General features: G+C 33.5%; 1 protein-coding gene across 2 annotated transcripts in view; it reads left to right on the top strand.

Annotated features, from left to right (window-relative positions):
* Oatp74D (Organic anion transporting polypeptide 74D) overlaps positions 1-23,072 on the top strand; it is a 96,885-nt gene that overhangs the window by 28,348 nt on the left and 45,465 nt on the right. Inside the window, exon 1 of one of the 2 annotated variants that reach the window (XM_029312106.2) lies at positions 816-2,624. The exons of the other annotated variant lie outside the window; for it this stretch is intronic. The gene's annotated coding sequence lies outside the window, so the exon portion shown is untranslated. Of the gene's footprint in view, positions 1-815; positions 2,625-23,072 lie in introns of those variants that run through there. 2 annotated transcript variants of the gene reach the window in all.

Raw genomic sequence — 23,072 nt, 5'->3', positions numbered from 1 at the left:
TCTTTTTTCGCGAATCATACAAGAAGAAGATGTAAAACGAAGTAGAAGTTGACTCGAGAAGAAAATGTAAGTGACCGAGGTAGAAAATCTGTGGTGACCAAGATAAAGATGGAAGCGAGAAATGGAGGAGACACCAAAAAGGAACCACCTTGACGTAGCTGAGGAGGAAAAAGAACAGCTTCGTGCCGAAGAAGACGAACAGCATCAAGAGGAAGAATAAGAAGAAAACGAGGATGAAACGCTGGTGGAGGCGGTCGCCGAGTTTGAGTTTCGGTTTCGTTCGCGCTTGCTCCACGTTGAACGGGAGCCGACGAGTGAACCTGTTCAGTGACGAGAGATGAGACGGTAGGTGGAAAGAGATGGAACGAGAATAGGAATGACAAAGATCGACGATACCCAGCCACGAGTGCATCAGCGGTGGGAACAACAGAGAGTGATAGGTTTCTTCATAAGAGTAAAGAGCATAGCAAAACGGGGAGGGAAAGAGAGAGAGAAAGTGACAGAGAGAGGGAGAGTGGAAGGGAGAGAGGGAGAGATGCAGAAGAGAGGGAGAAAGGGGAGGAGGGATGGAGGGTAGGAATGAGGGTGTGATGGAGGGAGGGAGAGAGAATGATTTTTCGTATGCGAGCAGAGAGAGAAAGAGAGAGAGAGAGAGAGAGAGCAACGCGAGAATGTGATAGAACAGGCGTGAGGGAGACGGAGTAAGATAGAGACGGCGAGAGAGTGCAACAGAAAGAGAAAAAGAGGGAGAGAGAGAGAAGGATAGACTTGAGGCGCTCCGCTGTCGCCCTCGGTCAGTCGCGCGCGTACCGCGGAATCGCGAGCATCTCTTCGTCTCTCTTGCTTTGCCAAGGGAGACTTCAGTGTTTGCTGCGCTTGCTTCGGCCCATCAACCGCATGTCTGGGCTAAACCGGCACGTGCAACGGGACGAAGAGGAAAAAAGTGAGGGTGATTCGGTACGGCAGGGGTGTTTAATCAGTCCGAAAGGGTGGTTCTTGATAATCTTTTAAGCTTTTCGCTTGGGAAAAGCTTCGCTCTGAAGTAGAACTCACGAAATTCTCACCCGAACGAAATAGCAAGTGAAAATAGCAGCAGTTTGCAAAGACGCTCTAGGAAATAATATTCGTGTCGAAAAATTGTTAGGCAAAGAGCTCGCAATCGGTCGCAATCGTTCAGCTGGTCATCACGAGGATTGACGAATTGGCACGTGGGAGAAGCTTGCTCTGAAAGCTATCAATCAATGCGAGGGGAGCAGGTCGCAGTGGGATGATTATTCGTTGTGAGATTGCTCGAGAGAATTGTTCGTGTTAAGAAGACACAGAGAGAGAGAGAGGTAATATATATCGCGCAAACACAATTCGATGCGAAAACTTTCGATATTTATTGATCGGCTTCAGGAAAAATGAGTTGTCATCTCTCCTTTATTCGATGTGGAAGATAGCACGTCAAGTTCTGTAGTAATCGTAATCTTTCGCCCTAGAGTATCAGCAAGATTCATCAGATAGCATTTACCTTGATTTTCTCTTATCATTAAGTTTCGATTTAATTCACCAAGATCAATTCTTCCAATTGTGTCAGACTCAGCTTCCCGGTCGTCGGTCTGACATTCGGTTCTCGCTGACAGCTTGGCGCTCAAGGTTTTCAAGATACGCGAAGCACCCTGATAATAAACATCTCGTGAAAATCGCCCGGTCTATGTTGCTCGACATCGATTCTCCAATTGGAACGTGTGATTCCGGAGAGCCACGATAATCCCACCATGATGCGTCGAGTGCCGTGCACTCCGAGATAAGACGGTCCGCGCGAAACGGAGAGGCTGGCATCGACGTGGTGGCGACGACGAAGACGAAGACGACGACGGTGGCGGTTGCGAGGGGTGTCGGGTGTGGGAGGACAAGGGTGGCGAGGGGACAAAGAATCAATGGATCTGTAATGTGTGCAAAGTGCGATCGACACGGATACCCAGATATCGCAGATCGGGTCGCAGACGACGGAGGAGGCGAAAGAGAGGTCCTCGACGGAGACCGGGTCCGGAGTGGGATGGAGAACGAATGAGTATTTTTCGAGATTATCTGTTTGAGAGAAACGTCTGGGCAAGCTCTCTCTATCTATCTTTCTCGGCTATACGACGACGACATTAATTTTGCAGAGCGCGAAGCAGTGCATCTTGAGATACGCACGATTGATGACCGAGTGAGAAGAGCAGAAACAAAGTTGGTTTCTATATTCTTTATAAAGCGAGGCAGACCAAGGAGACGACGACGACGACAACGAGAGGGAAGAAACGAATAGGACGAATAGCACGCAATGTGTATGTGTGTGTATCTATGTGCGTGTGCGTCGTCACTGCGTCGAGGAAGCAGCAAAACGTCGACGGAGGACGCGGAGCTATTGCTATTTTAGAGCCCGCCAAATATCTTGCCGCTGGTGGTACTGCGTTGACTGTATATGTGTTCTCTCGGTCCTTTTCTTCTCCCATCCTGCCATCTCTTTCGTGCTTCCCACGAGTGTTCTCCTCTTTCTCTCTCTCGTCTCTCTTCCCCGGCTGATTCTCCCTCATGGACGAGCGACCGATTCTGCACGGATGACGCATAACATCAGCCAAAAGTGTGACCTGTGACAGGTAGGAGTCACATTTCTTTTTTTCAGTTTTATTTTTTTTTTTTCCTCTCGCGACCTTGATCGCGTGGTGACCCTAAGAGCAGTGACTCATGAGGCTCCACAGCAACGAGGGTTATTGCGAATTGGGGATGCGTCGGTCTTTTGAGGGGTTGATCGAGACTTGATCGTGAGAAACTAAAACATTCCGCATGAAAACATGAAAACAATGTAACTTGATTCCATATTTTTAATTAATAATAATTATATTTGATAATCAATAATCTCATTATATTTTGCTCCTAAAAACTTTCAAAAAGTTATTATGAAAAGAATTGTGGTTCTACATATTTATCTCTTTTTATAGTGTGTTATATTTATAATAGTTGTAGGGATGTAATTCCGTAAAACTAACTTTTTCTTCTCAATTTTTTGTAACTCAATCAATCGCTGAAAGTAACATGTCTGATACCGCGTGCGTTTCGGAGCAAACTTCGAGTTCGCATGCTAATTTCGACGTATATCGAGATATTTTTACACGTGTTTTGCATCCTGCGTCATTGGTGCTTTTCAGCATAACATCGTGAATTCTATCTCATATATTAAATTTTTTGTGCAGCGAGAGAAGCATATTTATGTCAGAAATTATTATTTGTTATAATTAGATGAAAAATGCTGCATTATTGTTACTTCAAAAAACAATTGAAAAAGCAATGTCTTGTATGTTGAAAGTTTCTCATCAATCATTGATATCTGCGTTCGTGACAGATACGTCATTCTATCGCAATGATGCATTGAAGCATAATATTTTCAGTAATATCGACTATCTTTAATAATAACGTCAGTGGGTCAACGTCGTGCAATATTACTAATTTATCATGAAATGCGTAGCATGAATTGCATTTCAACATTCCAGCTTTTGCGCTTCATTTTCGTTTAAAAATTCTTTATTTTATCGTTTTAATATTTAATATTTTTTGAAAATTAGTAACACCTGGTCTGAAAAGTATGCAACATCTCTAATAAATTGTGTTAAAACACTGCAAATGATTCTATTATATTAAGAAAGTGAATAATTGACAGTGCTGGGGAATAAAGTATAAAAAAGAAAATGGAAAAACTGATTATATAAGAATATATGCAATAAATATTTACAAAAAAAAATATGATTGATAAAATATTGTAAAAATTTACTAAAGCTTTTTAATTTGTCAACTTTGACTCACTAATTTCAGTTTTAAAATATTTTTTATCTTCGATATGAATAAAGCGAAATCTCTTCTCTATTGATATAACGATACGATAGCATATCCGTGATTTTTTTTCATCGGTTAGTCAAGCTCAGTCCGCAGAAATTCGTGTTTTCTCTCGCGCATTGTCATGGCGCATGGACCGGACGTCGCTTGCCATATCTCCCACTTGGGCTGAATTATACACGAGGGGGATAAAATTCGAGACTGCGCGACGCGACGCGACAGCCTCGCTTGGGAAGGACCTTCGAAAATTCTTAGGAACGTGAGCCGTCACATTGATGAGCGCCGATTAGCGAATAAAGTTATAGGTATGTCTACCTGATCGATTGAATAAATACGAGAGAGAAGAGAGTCCCTCACTCGAATTCATTTGCGCGAAATACCTTTGCTATTTGCAAAGATCCGGCAAGGGAAATTGCTTTGGCGAATTTGTAATCGAATTATAGGAGCGGAAGAAAAGTTAAAATATGATACAAGGATTTTTTTTCCTCGAAAGATTATAATTTAGATCTCGATTGTGACCACTTTAAACGAGGAAGAGCCGACTAATGATATTCCACGAGTCTCGCGGTGAGAAGCAACAAAAAGTTGGCTTCGACTTTGTATATAATTGGCACTGATCGTGAAGGAGAAACATTCACTTTTCAGTTTCCTCCTTGGTTTTCTCCACTCAATGATTTTGATGAAAGAAATCCATCTATAAGAGGATATATATCAAAACAGTTTAGAATCTTTTTTTCAGGTAATTAACTTTACGTTTGTTCTTTTATGTTTTCTGAGACAACTTAAGCATCTGTTAAATTATAAACATTCTATTATTTATTCATTACATTTTTAATTACTATTATATTTTTATTAAATTTATAGTTTCATTAAAGTTAATATATTTTTAAAATTTATTCATATATATTTACGTTATAGTTATTTTAAATTATGTATAAACTCTAATATGAAATTCAATTTTTAGTATGAATATAATGTGAACACATTATCATAAAAAAAGAAAAAATTTAAATACATTTAAAAATACATGTATGATAATATAATATTTAAATTTTTTAATAATGAAAATAATGAAAATATCGAATATTTCGACATTTGCAAAAGTTAGTGAACACGACTATTATGGTGAATAGATTGATGAATTTTTTTTGTTCTGGTTCAAGTATCGAGTATGATTGATGGATATACATAATCATAGTCATGCGGCAAAGTAATAACTCGCATCATTACGCTGTCACTTGTATAGGTATACTATATACTATATTTGCATAGTCACGCGACATAGAAACGCGAACATTTCAATGACCGACAAATTTCGTGATTGCTTTTAACCATTAGTAGATTAACGCTCAAATAGTTCTGTATCCCTGATTATAAATTTAGATGTTTAATTTGCTCGCTTCTCGCATAAGTTTGATTTGGATTTTTCAAAAATATTATAAAAATTATATTTATCATAAATATATTACGTTTATGTAGTTTGTTAATTAAAGTACAACCAGAGTATTATATATGTATATGTAAATCTCATAAATATTCATATAAGTACTTGAGTTTTCAAACTCCTCTCACATGTAACGCTTATGGTCATAATACGAGCACGTTTTTGATATTATGCGTGTATATAAGTTATATGTGAGAATGTTACATGTAGATTTTTATTCTAATTTTTATTCTCTATATCCAGAAATTCATTTTGACGGGATAGATTTTATTCGTACGCATATATTTGTTTTAGACGCACTCGCGTATAAAACATACCGGTGCTGTATTCTTCTATTGTATTCTAGAATATCCTCTCATTGGAGTAATAACCTTGACCTCCCTCGCAAATTTTTATCGTACCCGAGAAGCCTACGAAACACCATCCTCTACGTACGTGCCTCTTTGCTTATCTTACTCGTAATATCGTGCTTGAGCAGTGTGTTAGAGTCCGAGCGTTAGTTGAGCAAATATTAGTTGTAGAAACAAGTAGATATTAACTACATTATACTAACGGATCAATGTGCCCGCGAAAATGCGTCGCTAATTATGCCTCCACGTTTCGTGGATAAAATACAGTTCTAAAACGGGTTTCTTAGAGTAGCAAATAACTCTGTCAAAATCATAAAAAGAAAAAAAAAACGGCGTTTTACGTCATTATATTTTTATGCTGATATTTTTTCATATATTTACAATAACGATAAAAATGCTGTATTATATTTTTTATCCTCTTTAATTTTGTTATTTTCTTTTTTTTTTAAGAGTTGAAGAATTGTGCAATACATTACATCATGACTGGGTCTTTGATTACCGTTGCGACACTTTGATAATAGGGTCATGATAAATAAATAATTAATTACATTAAAATATCGGTAATCATCCGAGTGACGTAAGTTGACTTTGATTTAAATTGTATATAATTTTGTCTTATCGGGGATACTGATATAGAATAAGTTTCTGCAGTAAAATGCGATGCATTCCGCGAGTGCGATTTCTGCCGTGAAAATCCATCTGTCGTTTCGATTCGTCGGTGGTGCGAATTCCATCGAAAAAAATTGACGTGACTGCACACTTTCGCTTTCGTTAAATTAACGTTGTAATTTTATAAATACTCTCATTAAACCGGTTATCGATATCGGTGCACGCTGCGTTTATTATCATTCGCGTCCCGGTATCCGAGCAACCTTTGAATAACTCTAATTCCGAGAACACGCGCGCGATTACGTCCATACTCAATTCCCGAGTACATTTTCGTATAGACATACAACGTATAAGTATGTTTTCTCTCTACTGCGAAGCTTTAATCTGAACACGAAGGTTATCTATCGCGTTCCGATTCCGCCCGAGCAGAAAGAGACGTCAGAGAGTCAAGCTGATACTTTTACTATCGTTAAAGAGCAGGGATAAATCGTATCTATCAAATATTTGGAAATGATGTTATAAAATGTCATTAAAAATTTAATCTCTTTTCTTCTTCAAAAATTCCATATTGAAAAATAAAAAAGAGGCATAAAAAATATAGAAAAAAAAAAATATAAGAGAATGTTACATCTTATAAGTATATACTTTATATAAAATATGGCGTAAATGAGTTAACTGTACAAGAATAATCAGATGATTATCAAATAAATAATGAAAGGATCGGTTGAAATGGTTACACAAGAGGAAGTGATAATACAAGCGGATTCACAGAGCAGAAGGTTTAATATCCTCTATACGGGCCGGCACACACAGGAAGACATACGGTCACGATCTGCAGTCGCAGAGGAGAGTCCGAGCGACACGCCTCGCGCCCATTACACGATCCATCGATCGCGATAAAATAACGAGTTGCCAATATCGAAGCCGAATTCGCCATCCAGCTCTTCATATGGTATAAGAACAGCTGATGGGCGGTGATTTTGCTTTGATGCCCGCTCGTTTATCGATTGATGGATTCGAGCCGTGCACAACCTGTTACTTCATTATCAAAATTATCATCAAATGAAATAATTCGAATGAGTCATGTCTTATTAAGTCCCTTATCGTCCTCTTATTTCTGCTTTTAAGCTAGTCAAATTTCCTTTATCACATTTAAGATCTATCTTTACACATATCCGTGACATATCAGTGTCGTATCCGTTTAGTTCCGTAATTTTACTGTCGGTGTCAGTGAAAAAAACATTATTGAACAAAGGAACGATCAATTGTCAATAGCTGTCAATTTTCAGCGTATAATAATTGCGAATCGATAAATACTTTTTATTTGTTAGACGGAGCATCCTTTGCGCGAATTTCTCGATATATTCGGTGTCGAGATAATCTATAGTTCTAAACCAGACTGCCACAAAACTAAATTGACTCGTTGCCAAGACGAGAAAAGAATGACACAAATATTCATTTCTCATATTTTTAAGGCAATAATACTTTATTGATACAGACAGTATTTGTTTTGTCATATTTTATTTAATTTTTGTGATATTTTTTATTTCGTACAAATCATAAATGTAATAAAAATCAGATTTCAATTTAAAATTCGAACAACTAACTCTGAGTCAGTTCTGAAGAAATCTTTTATAGTATATCCTATAATCTTTTATAGTATATCCTACATAAATAAAATTTTATATTGAAGAATTGAGAATATATATTTGCATTCAAAAACTATTCATTACAATGATGACAAAGTGATTATATATGTGCTTCATATCTAATGACTTAACCGCTGTTTATTTTAAGAAAAGACTTGATAATTTATCTAATAGGTTAATTAGCGCGTGCTATGATGGATGTGGATTAAAACTTATTATCTCGATCCCTCCATTTCCGCATGTGCTTATTACATTGGTAGGGCGCGTCATGTAGTCTATGATGAACATTGATGACTTGAGAACGAACTTTGACCCGAGATTGTCATCAAGCGCGATTCTGTGATTGATTTGCGTGTGATACACTAAGTGCTTCTATGAGGGGGACAGTCGCAGTCTCATGTTTAAAATTAGACGAGTAACAGAACAATCCTGAGAATCGATACGCCTTATAGAGGATTCCATCAATCATATATGCAACCTCACTTCGTCTTCCGATTTTACCGCGAATTATATTTAATTTGAAATCATTTATTTAAAGATTGTAATTAAATAAAAATTGATTAAATGATACAATGAGACGTAGATTATCACGAATGAATTAATTTGCACAAAGTATACTCGAAGCTACAAGAAGGACGATTTCATTTTTAGATGTAATGAGTGAATAACAAATCTCAATCTCAATTTTAATCATTTATATAAATATATATGCTCATAAATAAATTTTATTGAAAAAAAAAAAAACATTATAATTTGTATCATATATATCTAATTTGTTTCGAAAATATTATAGTAGAGCATCTCTTCGTAAGATTATTTTTCCAATTTTTGGTTATTAATATAGAAAACACGTACAAGAGATTTTATGCTTGTGATTCGAAAAAGAAGGAAGGCGTGGAACGCAGATCTACGCGACGGTGTCGTGGTAGAACGGAACGAGTCCCATAATGACATGGCTAAGGAAAAGTTCTCGTGCATGGTCCCGAAGGGTCCGGACGTGGAGTGCAACAACATGACCGCCGTGCATTCTGCTATCTTCCGCGATCGTAATCACGGATGCACGCGGGGTTGAACGCGGTTATTTATAACGTCTTTGAGATGGTATGTGGTGGAGCACGCAGTGATGATATTGCACGCCGAGAAATGAAAGAAAGAGTAAGAGTAGGAGAAAAGAAGAGAAAAAGAGAAAGGAAGGAGGAGAAGTAGACGGAGAAAGAAAGAGAAGGAAAGAGGAAGACGGAAAGAGAAATAGGAGGGTGAGTGCAAAAAGGAAAGAAGGAAAGGGAAAGGAGAGAAAAGCAGAAGAGGAAGAGAAAGGAAAGAAGAGAAGGAGAAAAAAAAACGAAAAGGGAACGAAAAGAGGAAGAGAAGAAAGAGAAGAGATAGAGATGGGGGTAGAAAAAGAGGAGAAGACAGAAAGAAGGGAGGGAAAGAGAAAGAGAAAGGAATTCGAGTGAATAAGTCAGTGTAAGAGTATAACGATATTAATATTTATATAAAAGCATTTTTTTCGGAAAAATAGAATTTTTCAATGTATATTTTCTTCACTATTATCAAACATTCTGCTGTTATGAAAACTATTTGCGTCGTGATTTGCTTTAATATGACGTATCTGGCCTATAAATTATATCTGATTAGTATTCATATCTCAGTAACATATTTAGTCGTTTCTATTTCGTTATCAGTACTTGAAACGATGTATATATTTCATGATATACATAAATCAGGTTTAAATAAATTGCGTTGATGTAGATTATGGATTTTTCAATTATACGATTTAAAATGACTTTTCCAGCAGTTTAATTTTTTTCTTCTGAACGAATATATAAGTTGTAAGGCAAAACTTTTTTAAAATTTAATACATAGATTTCATGGTTTTTATTTAAAAAATTTTGTCTCTTTTTTTCATTTAATTATAATTATCTTCTTTCTTCCTGTAATTTTGATCGAATATATAAGTTGTAAGGCAAAACTTTTTTCAAAATTAGTATATAGATTTCATAGTTTTTATTTAAAAAATTTTGTCTCTTTTTTTCATTTAATTATAATTATCTTCTTTCTTCCTGTAATTTTGATCGAATATATAAGTTGTAAGGCAAAACTTTTTTCAAAATTAGTATATAGATTTCATAGTTTTTATTTAAAAAATTTTGTCTCTTTTTTTCATTTAATTATAATTATCTTCTTTCTTCCTGTAATTTTGATCGAATATATAAGTTGTAAGGCAAAACTTTTTTCAAAATTAGTATATAGATTTCATAGTTTTTATTTAAAAAATTTTGTCTCTTTTTTTCATTTAATTATAATTATCTTCTTTCTTCCTGTAATTTTGATCGAATATATAAGTTGTAAGGCAAAACTTTTTTAAAATTTAGTACATAGATTTCATGGTTTTTATTTAAAAAATTTTGTCTCTTTTTTTCATTTAATTATAATTATCTTCTTTCTTCCTGTAATTTTGATCGAATATATAAGTTGTAAGGCAAAACTTTTTTCAAATTTAGTATATAGATTTCATGGTTTTTATTTAAAAAATTTTGTCTCTTTTTTCATTTAATTATAATTATCTTCTTTCTTCCTGTAATTTTGATCGAATATATAAGTTGTAAGGCAAAACTTTTTTCAAAATCAGTATATAGATTTCATGGTTTTTATTTAAAAAATTTTGTCTCTTTTTTTCATTTAATTATAATTATCTTCTTTCTTCCTGTAATTTTGATCGAATATATAAGTTGTAAGGCAAAACTTTTTTCAAAATTAGTACATAGATTTCATGGTTTTCATTTAAAAAATTTTGTCTCTTTTTTTCATTTAATTATAATTATCTTCTTTCTTCCTGTAATTTTGATCGAATATATACTAGTAAGTTGTAAGACAAAACTTTTTTAAAATTTAGTACATAGATTTCATGGTTTTTATTTAAAAAATTTTGTCTCTTTTTTTCATTTAATTATAATTATCTTCTTTCTTCCTGTAATTTTGATCGAATATATAAGTTGTAAGGCAAAACTTTTTTCAAAATTAGTACATAGATTTCATGGTTTTCATTTAAAAAATTTTGTCTCTTTTTTTTCATTTAATTATAATTATCTTCTTTCTTCCTGTAATTTTGATATTCACATCAGGTTTGCGGCAGGTAATTTGCGCGCAAATATTTACTCAATTTTCTTAAACTGATCGTACTTATTCCGATCGGTTTCGAACTGCTGGGAGAGAATAGGCAAATAAGTAAGTATGCTTCCGATGAGGTTCGTAGAAAAGCGAGAAGAGAGGTGGAATAAAGAGGTCGAGAGAGCCGGTCCATTACGATAAGAAGGAAACTAACTAAGAATGCACCGTGGAAAAGGGACGCTCTCCATCGTTGTATGTACAAGTAGGAAGGCGTAGGCTGGTGTTACAAGGATCGCAATGAAAACAGGTTTAAAAGGGCTACACTCTTCGAGGGCGTACTTGACGGAGAAGTGCATTTACGGCACCCTTCGCGCCCGTTAACAGACCCCTTATTCTGTCTTTTTTCTCAGCTTCCAACATCGGAATAACTCTTCTTGGACGACAAACGTCGCGCCTCTAAAGAGCAACATTTTACTTATATACAGGTGGTAATCGTCGCTATTATGGCTAATTGAAGGCGTAAGAATGGGACGATGAGAAAGCTTTCTTATGAAAAATGTGATGCCTTTGGTAAATTATAAGTCTATATAAGACTATATATATTAAAAGATAAATTATAGATTATACATGTACATATACGAAGAGATAAATTTAAAGTTCAAACATATAGAATACGCACATAGATTTTCTCTTGCATAGGCAAAGAATATGATTTTTTTCTTCTTAAAATAACACTTCTCTGATATACGATTTTGTTGTGATCTGTCTATTTTCGGAACGATATCGCGATATCAGTACTTTCATTTATATAATGCTTATATAAATAAAAGTATTGATATCATGTGACAAGTAGTGTATTTCGTACGATTGTCAACATGAACTACGTATTTATATTAATAGTTTATTTTTCTTCAAAGGAAACTGTTACAATCGCAAAGTTATATTTCAGAGATCTCGATAATTTTATGGCGAACTATGATCCTAAAAAAATACAGATACCAATATAGAGTATATTAATCTATTATTGGTCACATTTTGAAAATCGATACCAATTTGGAAAGCTATTCCGAAAATTCCAAGAAATTGAAGAAAAAGATTATATCGAAAAAATGCATGACCCATTACAAATAAATCTATTTTAAAGTATTAAATGTATTTAGTATTTTTTAATTGAAATATATATATAATATTGAAATTTAATGTGTGTGCGTGCGAATATAAAAAGTATTAGACAAATGAAACAACACTGTTTCTTTAAATAATCTTGAAAAATCGTGCTTTTTTTTAATAATCTTGAAGATCCGAGGTTGTAGACTCATTTGTTACCATTGTTAAGTTTTTTTCAACAAACATTGTAAAACTCGGTTCGTTATCTTTACCATAAACGCCCTGTTACAGAACGGCGCTTAAACAATTAATCTACATCCGGCGGTTCGTTAACTTCGCGATGCCAAAGTTTGCGTGCAGTAGATAAGAGTTTTTTGTTATCACCTCTAGTTTACACATGGCGCTCCGATTTAAGGATCTCAAGAAGAAAATACACAAGATGGAAAAATACAAAAATATCTCGTATGAGGAAAAGAAAATATATCATATTTATTACGATAAAAAAGTATTTTATCTGATAAACATATATTTAAGAGGGACTAGATGCTCTATTTGGTTAAGAAATGTTTAATATAGAATAATCTCTATTTGATCGAGAGATATCTAAGTCAGAAAAAGAAATATCTAATCATATTGCATACATTTTATGTTTAGATTTAGATAATAATACCAATATTGACACGTAATGTTAAACATTTATTATTATATAATTAATTATTATCTTCCATTTTGGATTCCCTGAACAAATATTTTTTTTTTTTTTTACTCATAAATATACGATTATATATCTTATATTTCCCTGCATTTAAAATAGTACATTCTCTCTGCACAATAATACGTAATAAATCGAAATGGAATAAATAAATTTTCCCGCTGTCACACATTGCGAAATAACGTATTGCAGTGGAAAATATTTACGGCGTCATTTTACGAAATCAACCTCACCTTCGGGAGTTAACGTGCGTAATTTATTTTCCAGCACGCGTTTCCTTCGCGTCGTGCCGTTGCATCGCCATCGTTGGCTCGCGAGAGTGCAATCTAGCCGAATGATATTGCACTATACGCGATGCCACATGGTATGGCGCGTGATACCCATGAATGAGAATTAAAGGCCTCGCGCCCTCGTGCGAAGCGATATGCTGGATTAACAAGGCGAACGCCAAGACTGGAATGACAAATTGACGCCAACATTGTTACCCTTACTGCCATTCTCTTAATCCTTCATTTTTCTCTGTCTCTTTCTCTTTCCGCACCGCAGAATTCTTTCACGAAATCTAAATTTTGCTTCAAAATGTGTCATATTTGCAATAATCGACTGTAATATTTACTATAATATATATATTATATTAAATATTACAGTCGATTATTAATTAATTATTAAATTATATAATTTAATACTATAATACTTATAATTTAATATTTATTTAATATTTATAATAATATAATTTACTGTTATATTTACTGCAATATAGTTTGCGATAATCTGTTTTTTGCTCCATTAAAAAAATAGAGATAAAAGTTTAAATTGTGATTAGAGCAGTGAAAACTTTTAGAAGCTTTAATATTGAAAAATGTCAACAATGAGCTACGTATCAATACGTGATCAACATTAAAGAATTATGGCGCCAGGGCAAGATACCAAAAAGTCGCCTTCTCTCTTTTCATTCTAGCTTTTTCAATCGCGTTTGCTATATTTCGATTTGTTTATTCACGTAGACGAGATAATTCGAATAAGGCTGTATTTGGAAACATCTCTTCCTAGAAAAAGAGAGAATGCACTCGGGAGATGTTTCCGGAAGCAACCTATCGTCTTCATATCTTCCCTAACGTTCATCCTACCAAAAGAGGAAGAAAACCCTCTGGTATATAAGAAGCTAGAGCGATCAAGATCTATTATTAGCACTAAATCATTTCGGTTCTGTCTTTATTCGGATAGTTCGTTTCGTTTATGCGAGCTCAAATCCAGAGTCGGTCCAGACTTGTGTTCAGATGTAATTCACCGTTATTGGTAATTATTTTATATCTCACCAAATATTGTTACATATATATAAATTAATTGGCAAAATTATTATTAATTTATCTTATAAAATGTAAAGTCAGCACTCTATATGTATATTTCCGGACCTTTATATTTTACACTTAAATTTTAGCAAGGTTGTTTTTGAAACATATCAAAAGCTCTAGTACTTTTTATAGGAAACTCAAAATTTTATTATAATTATAATATTCTTAGCTTTATAGAAATAATAAATTTGAATAGGATTATAATATTAAAGAAACACAAAAGATGTATAAACTAGAATATATTAAATTTGTATTAAATTATTCGAGTAAATTTTTTTCACTCTAATTTCACATTTGTACTTATTAATATGCAATAATCCATCGCGCTTAAAGTATAAGCAGTGACATTATCACGATGTTGCATTAATCGTAAATGGTTGTCATGTAGCTACATCATTATTTCAAACTTAACGTAAATGAATAGATCTATCAGCGAATAAACGTGTTTACGATCAGCATCGTTATTATTGCCAAAATAACAATATTCGATGATTTTAATAGTTATAATGGTTTCTTTAACACACAATATACCCGCATTTCATCGTTTCTGCGTAACAATCTTCACACGTGTTGCTCCAATTTCAAAAAAGAGCCCTCTGCGGTTTACTTTTCTCGATCTTTCAGTGAAGAACGTAACAAAATGTTCTTTTATCTTAAAATTCGCTTTGGTCTCAAAAATTGAAAACTGCATGCGATCAAGTTTCAATTTTTTAAAAGAACATTTTACTACGTCCTTCATCGAAAGATCGAGAAAAGTAAACCGCAGAGGCGGCCCTTTTTTAAAATTGGAGCAACACATGTGAAGATCTTTACGCAGAAACGATGAAATGTGGGTATTGTTTGTTAAAGAAACCATTATATATATATATACAATAATTTTCTTACTACATAAGAAATTTGGGGAGGGATAAATATTTTCTTTAAATAAATCATAGGAAAGAAATAAGTATTTTGAATCGTAAATTGTTTCAATATCTACTTAAAACGTTCATCTCTAATACTTCTTATACTCAGTTATAATAGATTTAGTTTAGCGATATTATATTACAAAAACTTATGTATAATGTCGATAAACGTTTTCTCTTTTACTTTCTTTCTTATTGTTATACAAAATTATAAAATCTTTAATTGTAATTAGGAATTATTTATTAATTGGCCGGTTAAAGTTAACGTTTCTTATATTACAACAGATTTCGAAAACCTTACATACATGTTGTTAAATTACTATATTTGGCATCACCCGGTATGTAGAGTGAATGATACATAAAGTGAGTGATACACTTTTGCACTTTCTCCGCGACCGAGATTGCACGAACCTTGTGCATTTAACGAGACGAAACTCTCCTTCGTTCTGCTTATACATGGTGCTAAAATATATCAAGGTTTTAAAATTGCTAATTAATTGTTTTTCTTCTTTTTGATTTTTATTATATCTCATATTTTGTAATTTATTTGTAATTATTTGTATTTGTTGTTCAAAAGCCCTTTCTGTCATAGACTTTCAGATTTTTTTCTCGTGTAAAAGTCAATCATGTAAATATGTTAATATAAATCTAACTAATTATTCAATTAACGATGATTTTAATACATATACATTATTATTGATTTATTGCAAATAAACCGCAAATATAATTACGTTGGTTAAAAAGATTAAACTATAGAATTAATTTTTGCTTGTAAAAAAGCAAGATCAAAAGTATTGAAAAAAATGACAATATATTAAAAGTGTGCCATAATATTGAATGATGACAGTAATTGGATTTCTCAATGAATCATTCTTGATAGTTAAAGTTAAGGTACTGTCAATAATTTTATGTCCGATAACAAAAATCACGATAACGCGAATAATTGTCGAGATATTGGTCGTCGGCCAACATGACGTTATGCACCAACGCGAGTTGCGTCGCAAATCTGTCAACATATCATCGAAGTTGTTGATCTGGTCGGTGCTTTCACATGTTTATGCCATCTTCCATTATTTCGTGACACAACACATACATTTAATCGCATTATTCACTCCAGAAAATTGTAGTTGAATAAAATTGCGAAAAGCTCGTTCTAAAACTCTGAATGATCAAAGTCAAGATTGGCATACAAATAATCTCATTATTATTCGCTATTGTTAAATTTCAAGCATTAAGTAACATATGTACACTGCACATTATCTTTCTTGCATATAAAAATTAAAATTAAGTTGAAATTTTTATGTACAAACATTTTTTCCTTGCGTTCTTATACAAAAAAACTATAAAATACAATTTATATAATATGTAATAGAAAATATAATATATAATTATATATATATAATATAAATTATATAAAGGTTTTTATTTTTATATTAAAAATTTAATTATTTAATAATAAATTTAATAATATTAAAAGATCTTTTATGTGTAAATCTTTGTAATAATAATGAATCTAATGAATTGAGCATTAATTTTATATATATATATATATATATATATATATATATAATATAGAATTTATTATTACAAAGTAATCTAATGTTTACAATTAACTTAATTGTTCTCACTTATTTTTTAGATTTATCGATTAGATACCATTAAATTACAAATCAGTAGCGATCGGCAAGGTTCGCATGAGAGTCGCTGTGTTCCCATTTCTCTTTTCAGCGGTCGGTCGACTCGTGGTTGTATAACACCAATGAAAGTACTCCGACAGGCAACGTTACATCCACATTTATACACGGTGGTGCCGTCCGTCGTGTCCTTTAGTCGTAAAACCATCATAGTTGTTCGTCATCTCGTATCCGGTCTCTCCCGCGGGCTCTTAGTCTATTTGTATCTAAACGAATACATAACACGTGCTGCCAGTACACGGTACTCCAGATACTTGTCATGTTTTATCGTGGTTATCTCTGAGATTGTACATATATATCCACGTGATCCACCATCCGACCGAAATAAGGGCAATGACCTACTTTGTAATGATTATTCGGCATTGACGTTTCTTGTGGTTTAAAATTTTCAATTATATCCATTTGTGACAATCAACATTTTTGAAGATATAACACTAAATATGACTGCTCGATTTTTAGTTGCAGTAATGTCATTTATTTTTATAAGACATAAATAACAGTGAACGGTATTATTTGCTTTTATAGCATAATTATATTTTAAGATATATAATGGTCATATTTATCAGTGACTTATATAAAGCACATTAAGATTTGCTATTAACAGCTTAAGAAGAATATCATGCAAAAAAAAATATATATATATATATATTGATAATTATATAATATTATATGTTATTATGTTATATATATTATATAAATTATATATTGTATATAAATATTGTAAATTTATATCTTATAAAGATCTTTTTGTATAAGAACACAAGAAAAAAATGTACACAGAAATTCATATGCAAGACACTTTTATATGCAAAAAAATATACACATTCTTTTTTTATCTTATCGAGAAAGTTGATTTGGAAGTTGAGTCGTAAGTAGGAATGCATTTTCGTAGCGTTATCGTGTTGATATGTATATATATATTACCGTGTTGATTATCTCCCAGACTGCGCGATGCTGTGCAAGTGCAATGCGCGCGATACAAGATAACGATATCGCGGTCGTCAGGTGATTTGATTGAGGTCAATACTTTAGCGCTGAATATTACGGATTCGCGGATTCGTGCATAAAAAAGTGCACCTGTCGCGTATTTTCCAATCAGGTGTCGCCATATGCCGGCCTCGATAAGATAGCGCTTTTCCTCGTGATAAATTTATTGAGCCTAGAGTGCACCATTGAACGCGCTTACAATTTTTTTCCTTAACGATGGACTTTGTGCAAAATGCAAAAGCGTTTTATTTCAGAGAGTCTTTATATCGGGAACAGCCCGAATCGATATTTCGGCGGAACGAGCCGGGATAAAAAAAGACGTGACAAACTTTAGGCGATACCTTTTTGCAGCCACAAACACCGTAAATTGTAGGACAAATATAAATAAAAATAGATATGTGTGCAGAGAATTATATTTCGCGACAAAAATATATAACTAATTGTAGATACAGTATAAGATGTCTTGTATTTTTGTTTTATTTTTTATCTAAAAATTTAAACGTGTCAGGTATGCAAAAATTATATGATTCATGGAATGATTTAATGATTATTTATATCGTCAATTTATCGATTCGAATTACCATTTAATACCAATTTTATAGAAGAAAGTTATATATTTTTCAATTCGAAATAATATGTCAATAAATTATTTAAACGCAATTCGAAGCGAAAACGTAGTACGTCGTTTCTTGTTTTTTATGTCGATGACTTTATCCGTCGACCCCGCGGAGGGATGATTACCTAAGGTCAAGCGCATATTTGTGCACTCCTTCGTTAGTTTCGCGCACAGGAAACTTTATCACTAATTATCTGTGTTTCGAAGATACAACAAGCCCGCGATAGGGTTAAGGTCAATCTAAAAATAAATATATCTCACAAAGAGAGTAATAAATATATAAATAAATAATAAATATATAAATATACTTATCTTCAAAATGAGATAGGAATTTTACACAACAAACAAATATAACAGAGAATAACATGTGCTGAGCCTGAACTATTAATAAGGTTTCTTCTTCAAAACGAACATAGTTAGAAATTATTTACATATGTTCAATATAAGTCATACTTTCAATAGTAATGCCTCGTTTTAGCATAAAGAATAAATACAAAAATGTTTTGCAGTATGTCATATATAAAAAAAATAATAAAAGAAAATAATACAATTCTTTTCCATATATTATAATACGCTTAACTCGTTAAATTTTATTATCGCACATTTCTATATTTTGTTATACTTCCCAGGTAGCAAGCTGACGTCATTAAACGTCAAAACGACGTTATTTTGACGTCAAACGACGTCATTTTCACGCCGAATGACGTCATTTTGACGTCAGCTTGCTACCTGGGAAGTATAACAAAATATAGAAATGTGCGATAATAAAATTTAACGAGTTAAGCGTATTATAATATATGAAAAAAAATTGTATTATTTTCTTTTTAACTCTAAATATGACACAAATAAATGTATAATAATAATTTCCTTCGAATTAACGCGACGTTTACGGTAGGCTTTAATTCTTGATGCAGCTAGTAACGAGTTTTCCAGAGTTAGAGGTTCGTTTTTGTAGACGAGCGTGCAGGGCGAGCGCAGTAAAAGGCGATGCGCGTCGCTCATATCGGTGTACGCTCGTTGTGATTAAGGCCATGGTCATCAGAGTTGCCTGCTGGCGTGGATGCGAACAAGTTAAATACTTGGCTCTGATCTAGGCGCTTATCGTACCGCGTGCGCGCGCCTTCGGTTACAAAGTTCCTGCCTGTTTGCAACGCGAAACCGTCTGTTTGCCAATCATCAAACAATAGCCGTCACGTTATTATTAATATTCCAGAATTTTATTCTTTTATTCATTTTATTTTTAACATAGATTATTCTTAGAATGTTCATTTTAAGACTTGTGTAATAAATTCATGCAACAATTTTACTTATACGAATTAGAAAAAACAAATTTTTTTTGTATTAACAAACGTCTATATAATACATATATTGATAACGCGCAAACTGTGTGATTAAATTAAAATTTTTAATATATGAAATTAAATTATTACTATATTTTCTTTTATTTTAATTAATAATTAATTTATTAATTAATTTCATTTTCAATCTTTATTTTATTTTTAATAAATTAAAAAAAAACTTAATTTTGTACCAAGCAAGTAATTAATTTATTAATTAATGTTAAATAATTTTTTGTAATGAACTGATATTTAAATTTTCCAATATTTTCAAACTCACCGTTTGCAACACGCATTTTAATTAATATTACTCAAACAATAATTTAATTAATTAACATTTATTTATGTTTTCACAAAGAGCGGACAAAAAAGCTACGATCTCTTTCGAAGAAACGTCAAATCCTTTCGGAGCACGTATCATGTCTAAGGGTTCGGCGGCTTCCCGAAATTTCGTGACACGCGACGAGATTCGTCGATGCGAGGGAGACGCGTGCGTTTTCGTATGCGGGATGCGTTTTCTGCCGAGCACGGTGAGTTGCCATACGGAGGCCTCCGCGATGTTCGTTTCAATGTATATACGAAAGGATAGTGGGGAAAAGGGAGAACGTGACGCCTAAAAGCGTACACTTGTGCACACTCGTAAAACATGCTCTTGCTAACGCATATGCAAAAGAGAGAGAGAGAGAGAGAGAAAAAGAAACGATGAGACTTACAAGAAAAGAAAGAGAAAGACACTCTTGGGTGCAGCGGCTTCAAAAGATAAATAAAACGCGTGTGCGTTTCTCGTCGTCGATATTGAGCTAATTTTTCACGGTCTTTTTTTAGTATTTCGAGGCAGGAATTTGAATATTTACACATCGATTAATTAAATAATATCTATTATAAAACGGAAGAATGATTATAAAAATAGAAGATAAAAAATAGAATATATATACAAATAATTAAAAAAATCAAATAAATATGTATACTCTAGATATACTACTTATAACTACATTGTTATATATAACAATGTTATAATTAAACTATGATAACAATATCTTTAACAAGAATTTTTTTACGTACTTTACAAGAGTTTTTTATGAAATAAATTTATTGAGTGATAAAGTTTTTTTCAAATTTTGTAAATAATTGTGAATGAGTTTTCAGAAAGTGATATGAAGTAAATAAAATGACAGGGAGCTATAACATTTGCATAGTCTTAAGCGTTTTGAACCACTATCGTAAAATTCGCGTACTTGATTCTGTTACGCGGTTGTCAGACTTTAGAAAAATTTGCCGTAATCTTCATTGCGCCAATAGCTGCGTCCTATCGACACCGCGGTTTTATTAGAAATACCGTATGACGTGAATTTAAGTGTTGGCACAATAGACACCGTTTATTGACCCTTTGCGTCGTAAAGGCACGTTTTGCGTGACAATGTTGCTTCGTTTTATTACTTCGTAGTAATTGAACGCGGTCGTTGGCGTAGATATCGTGCTGTGAGCTTCTTGCGGTGGCAGTATCTGAGAATAGTATATTAAAAGATCGTAAATATCCAATGGACGATGCGTCTGTGGAGATAGATGTCATAGAGTATCACACATCCGCCAAAGTCGGTCATTTCTCATTATGACAGAAAAAATATATCATATGAAACTTATATACGACGCGCGATCTTGATCGCGCAATAAATTAAGGGCATAATTAGAGTGCTATTGTTATTTTATTACAGTTACATTATAAGACTTTATTATATAATATTCCATTATTATCGGATGTCGTTTGTGAGTCGTTATCAATAGATCTTTACATTTTATTAATCTATTTTTAAACCCTTGCTAGAAGCAAGTTTATTGACAATCAAAAATTGAAACTGCACTTACAGAGACAATTTTAAATAATATCTGTGTACGTGAAATCTGTGAGCTCAATATAATTTATAGGTTGCATTATAATGCAGAATTATACTTGCAAAAACAAAAGTACAGAAACGAATGCAATAAGCTTGATACATTTACATAGTTAGCGTGATATCAAAGAGACTAATATTTTATGCAAGTGCATTGAACCGTCATAGTCGCATATAGAACAAGAGTAGCCAAGATTTGCCAGGAATCAGCTGTCGATGCTTACTTCAAACACAAGCAAGCAAACGTTCACGTGTGCGTTTTCTTGGCACGTGTGTCTGACCATTTACGTTTCACTCTCCTTCTCTTTTCTGCTCATCTCTACTTACTTTAACTTCCCTTTCGTACGCATATATATATATATATATATGTGCATTTGTGTGGCACATATTTGGTTAAGTACCAGTGAATGAATAATTTTATGTCCCTCTGTGTATTTTTATCTTTCTCTTTTTTTTTGATACAATATTTTTTTTCAATTCCTTTGTACTAAATTTTTGGTTCCTTCTCTCTTTTCTCTGTATCTCTTTATCTGCGGCAGCCTTTTTATTTTTCTCGCCTGCATGTATGGTGGATGAAGCGTGCGTGTTGATGAACCAAATAACTACGAAGAGGCCAAATAACTCCGTGAGGTAAACGACTTCCACGCGTGCATGTCGATGCGGGAGACGAGCCTGGCATCTGAACTCTCGATTAGAATAAGACCAGTGCTCTGGTGAACAAATCTTTGCTGAGGAATCCCAGAATGTGTATTTTCATTTTCAAAATCGTAATCTCTATTCAAAAAGCAAGTGTCTGTTAAATTCCGAATTTATCATATAATACAAATTTCTGTGCATGTAATATAGTAAATAATTTGGGAAAACCTCATTGCGAGTATATTTTCTCCCTAGCGCACCTTTAATATTTTTGTGCATCGAACAAGGGAAATATAAAAATAATAATGATAAAATGCAACATTCGTATATCTTATATGAAGAAAAGTTAGAATATAATAAAATTGTGCTTCTGTCCCATTTAAATATATTACAGTTTTATGTAAAAGACATTTCAGTTTTCGAACAGAGATACTATTCAATCCGCTTCTCGCACACACGTGACGAACGGATACTTTATATATTGCATATAAACTTGCACACAATTTCGCTCGCTCGCGAATACTCACAATAAGCTCTACGCGGGCAGCATAAATATATCTCGACGCGCGTATAATTACACGTGAAAACGAAACGAGAAGGAAACGACGGACTCGTCGGACTCATTGGTAATACGGAGCTGCCAGCACGCAGATTGCAACGCGTGTGGCGTGCACGTGCAGGTGCATAGCGCACCGTAAACGGGCGATGGCAATGGGACGACGACCAACGGGAGGGATTCCGCACGTGGGTGGACGAGAAGGTGTGCACTCGTGTGCCTGTTATTCCCAGAGATGAAAGTGGGTCACGGAGTCGCCGTAC

Source organism: Nylanderia fulva, unplaced genomic scaffold (genome assembly GCF_048542155.1).
Source record: "Nylanderia fulva isolate GAGA-0341 unplaced genomic scaffold, ASM4854215v1 Scaffold17, whole genome shotgun sequence".
Classification (NCBI taxonomy): Eukaryota; Metazoa; Arthropoda; class Insecta; order Hymenoptera; family Formicidae; genus Nylanderia; species Nylanderia fulva.
This window is presented reverse-complemented; position numbering and strand designations above follow the sequence as displayed.